Consider the following 5,048-nt stretch of genomic DNA (forward strand, 5'->3'; position numbering starts at 1 on the left):
TCCATGTTTGTGTTATTTGTGTCTCAGATCCAACACAAATGGATAGGTGAATAGGCAGGTTTCAACAACCCCGTCCCGGTAGATCAGTGCGTTTATCAAGGAGAGGTAGGAAGGAAAGACATTTAAGTCGTTGAAGGGGTCATGCAGTTCCATGGCTAGTAGATCCATTCTTATTCCACCAGTACTGGGAGGCCAGAAAGGTTATTCCATCATTGAGAGCATGGCTGTCACCATGACTGTGTCACCAGATCACGCAACACACACATACACAACCCCACAGCAATCACTCAAACCTAACACAAACACTCATGCACACACAGAGAGATTGTAATTGTGCCAGGAAAAAATAAGGATAAAACACCTGGCCGGCTTTGATATCCCAAAATGATTTAATTGCCTGTGAGGGACTTTTTTAGCGTGTGGGTCCCTGTATGTTTATGTTAGAGAGCAATAGATGCTGTAAGTGAGTTCACAATACAATGAGAATGAAGATGTGATTTATATATGTGTGTGTGTGTGTGTGTGTGTGTGTGTGTTGTGAGAGAGAAAGTGAGAGGTCACCGCAGTTAGAGTGAGCAGGCTTATGGCTATGACGAATGTGACCTTTGCCCTTCTCAGACAGGCTAAAGGGTGGAAATGACCATGGGCTTCCCGTCCCCACCCTGGCCACATGGAAATGTAGGAAATAAGAGTTTCTACCACACACACACACACACACACAAAATCACTGCATTGTAGAGACCTCTTCACACCTGCTGTGCAGCTCAGGATGACTCCATAACCCACCCATCATCAACCATACATACAGAAAAGGTCAAAGTTCCTCATTGTACAAAGTTTCAAGCTCCTTGTTCATTGATCATCCATTGATTTTGCCATCATACTAATGCAGGGTATATATTACACATTCCATTTATGGTGATGTATCCTATTGGCTGTTCAGTCCAATGGTACTCGAGTGTGAGTTTGTCCACTTGGCGTCTCTTGGGTGCCTATATGTATGCCCCAGCAGCTTTGAATCCATGAACTGGGGGTCAAGGTTAAAATCACAGAGGGTGGTTTCAATGTTTCTACCAGTTCCTCTAGATCTATTTCGAGGAACCAGAGACCAGCAGCTATTGTAAACCTGCAGTGTTTGTTCTGGCCTCTCAATATTCTTGTCAGAAATTAGCTTTAGAGTGCTTGAAACTAGTCATGTTGAAATTATCAAGTTTCCTTACAGGTTTCCTCGTGGTTTTATTTCCAATCATGTTATACTCTTTTGGGGCGTTTTCTGGGGTTTTGTGGTGGAAAACGAAGGGATTCGAGCATAACAAGTCAACCCTGTTACCCATAGAAGTTAGGTTAGAAATGTTTGAACAATTATACTTTTATTTGGGAAGCTTGCATTCAATTGCCACTCCCTGTTGCACACAACAAGCTTCCATTCCCCCTGTCACAAGGGGATTTATGGCTGATTTAAGAAGAAATCGTCAACCCTGTTACGATCAACCCTGTTGCTTTATTTGGCACTGAATAGGAACTTACTTTTGATTTTAACATTTTTTATGTGTTTTTTATGAAGTTGAACATGTGCTCTTTATGCAGAATGTAAAAATTGGATGAAATCAAGTTAGGCTACACTCATCAAAATGCACCGAATCGGTGGAACGACCTACCCCCTTTTCAATGTCAACACAACTCACACTTGTGGGTTAGGTATGATAAATATAAACCATTTGTCCCTCAAAAGTGTCATTTTTTGGGAGCTACTTCTGACACCTCCAACTGAAATTGAACTCTACAAATCTCAATTTCTTCATATTCAAAACAGCAGGGCATGTAGAATCATCTTAAAAGGGTCCTCGCGGAGTTATGCTGAAGCTTTATCATCTGACAATGACTTCAGAGGTATGAGAGAACCATGAGGTAACTGAACCATGAAGAAAGGATAGGTCCTGTAACGCCATCTAGTGGCCAATCAAGTTAGTTATCCTGCTTATAGCCAGTGAGCTGCCGACGACAGTTGTGACTGGTGTGCCACCATCCTGCGCTGCAGTAGGGGAGCTACCGCCTCCAGCCGTGGCCAGCCTCAGGCATCGTATTCACCGCCAATGGATGGGCCCCAGCAGACCTGCACCAGCTGAGTTAGAGGGTCCTTTGCCACACCTGAGGCGTTCCATGGGGTGGCCCAAGACTACTTTTGTGTCCTTGTGCATTCTCCTCACGGGGTAGCGCCTAAGCCCCTTACGTGGACCAGAGCAGGCACCCTCCTGGCCCCCATGGTTCTCTAAAATGACACTGGCTATCAGCTGCCCCTCTAGTACCGCCAGAGGCACACGAGAACTCGATCCTGTCGGGTCCCTTAGCTGCTCTGCCCCACTGCCTTGCCTGTCATGCCGGATAGGATTATGCACGCGAGGACTAAACTCCCCGTAGAGGCCTGTGGCCTTTTAGAGACTGCCATTTAGGTTAGAGCCCTTTTCATGAATGTTCATATTTCCAAAACATATATTTCAGTCCTATGTATCTTTAAAAACACAACCATTTTACTAGCAAAGACAGTACGCCAGGAACTGCTTCTCCAGTAGAAATCCCTGATCACGCTTGTAGTCGATGTCATAGCGACGTTGGCTAGCTAAGTTCATGCACAGAAGCACGTCATCGGGTCTAACGGTCATCTCGCGCCTAACTGTTCACGTGCAGGCCGTCACATCAAAGGCACTCCGATATAAAGTTGTTTTTGACGAAAATGAAAACATGTCAGTTTGTCACCTTCACAAGGTCTGAGTAATAACATGTTCAACTACTTAAAACATTGGCTAGAATCTAGGTTGTGCCTTTAGATTTAGAGAAAATGAACAACTATGGAATAATGTTTTCCTTCTCTCGTTGACTTCTTAAACCCAAAATCCCAGCCTGGTCTGCTTGGTGTGTTTCGCAAGCATTCCCGGAAGTCTTGCGATGTTCCCGGAAGTCTTGCGAAGAAACTCTGTGTTATTCGGCATATAACATTTCAGAATTGAAAAACTACACACCAGTGGCCATGAGATGGGGAGATGGGGGAATGCACAAGCCTTCTGGAAGATCTGATGAAGGAGAAGATGGCTGACAGGGGGAAAAAAAGGAGAAAATTGGAACATGTTTTCAGTGAATATGGAGTGGTGGATCAAAAATAACTTTTGTGAAGACCGCTGAGTTTGAGCCTCATCCTGATTCTGGCCCAGTGGGAGTGAGATTTTTAGGAGAGAATGGATCCTTGTCTTCTGGCAGATCCATATGTGGTGTCAGGTTGGGTGGAGAAAAGTTTGGGGAATGTTTGGTCATTGTAAGGCACTCAAAGTGGAATCGTGTTGATTTTTTGCATTTCTGCCTTCCAGAGGGAGCGTGCGCTCTAAACCATGCGACTGGGGAAAGGAGTGAAAGGAGTGATAACTGGAGTGACGTTAAGTATTGAGGAGGATCAACTGAAGTTGAAGATTCCCTGTGTCTGTGACACCCTCTGTTTGGTGCGATGCAGACTCGTCTCACTGTAGCTCTCTTCAGTAACTACGAGCACAACTGTTCCTTGATTTTAACTGGCGGCTTTATTCTGTAGTTTTAGTCAGAATTATCACCTTCCGTGAGAACTATAAAGTAAATGAAAAATACAGTTAAGCACACTCTTACAACCTTCTTATCTTACGAGTGACTTATTAACTTGGTATAATTCTGAAGTGCTTACATACATAACAGTTTAACCGGCGCTATAACAGTATCATATTAAACACATGAATAAAGGAAAAATACCTCATTGGCTGCTTATTACAGAAGGGAGGAAATCAAACTTCACACTTATTATTCCTGGCATGAATTCACACTTCATCCCAACATACACACTGCAACCTTTATGAACTACACCCGATGACATGAAAACTTAGCTAACACAGCGCCTTCCCTCCAAAAGTGTGTTGCTACAATAAGGATCCCCGTTACAACAGTATTAGCTACTTAGTTCCGCTTGTCTTATTATTTCCCCTGCACAGCATACACGTAAACAATTCAAACAAAGGACAACAACATAACCTCTAAGTCTAACTGTCAGTTACACTCGTAGAGAGCTCGGTGAAACAAAGAAGACACTGTCTGTACTACTGAGTTTTGAGTCTTTACCAGATAAAGTTAAGTGAGCACTTTTGTCCCGAATCCGTTACAGTGTTTGAGGTGTCAAGCTTATGGTCAGGTGGCAGCAGTGTGTAGGAGGGATATTCCTAGATGTGAGAAGTGTGCAGAAGGACATGAGACAAAGGAATGTGTACTATCGGTGGGAAAAGTTGTGAGTGTAATCTGTAGAGGTACCCATGGTGCTGGAGATCAGAGGTGTCTGGTGAGAGAAAGGCAGGTTGAGGTTGCCAGGATCAGAGTAGTGCAGAAGGTGCCATATGCCGAGGCAGTGAAGAGAGTAGTAGAGGAAGATGGGTCCAGGGTCAGGGATCCTAAGAGGATCCATGTGAGTAGCCCGAAGCCAATAGAGAGTGATAGGAATAACATGTGCTTCAGTAAGGTGTTTTTTTTGGCATTCAAGGCCATGGTCATCAATTGTACCCCAGGAATGGAACGTAAATCCCAGAGGATAGATGTTGTGATGTTAGATTACCTGTTAGATACTGCTGCAAAGTCGGATCTAGAAGCATAAGCATTTCGCCACACTCGGAATAACATCTGCTAACCATGTGTATGTGACCAATAAAATTTGATTTGATTTTGATGGCAGCTGAGGAGAAGTACTTGGGTGTGTGAGATTTTACTGCAGGAAAATTGGTTAAGATGTTTTGAACAATAGTGTCCCGTCCTCCCAGGCTGCTGGCCTGGAGTAGGATCAGACAGGGCCAAAGTAGTGGAATAGTGTTGCGGTTTAAATGGGTGCAGGGTTAGCTGGTAGGGCAATTTTTTTCACAAAGTGTAATGAATTTATACTACAGAAAAGCAGGCTGATGCACAGCCAACACAGTAGATGGCGGCATGCACCTATAACATTTGTTTGCGGACCGCCATAATACCAAAGAAGAAGAAAAATAAACAACACACAA

The sequence above is a fragment of the Oncorhynchus tshawytscha genome, linkage group LG13 (assembly GCF_018296145.1).
Source record: "Oncorhynchus tshawytscha isolate Ot180627B linkage group LG13, Otsh_v2.0, whole genome shotgun sequence".
Classification (NCBI taxonomy): Eukaryota; Metazoa; Chordata; class Actinopteri; order Salmoniformes; family Salmonidae; genus Oncorhynchus; species Oncorhynchus tshawytscha.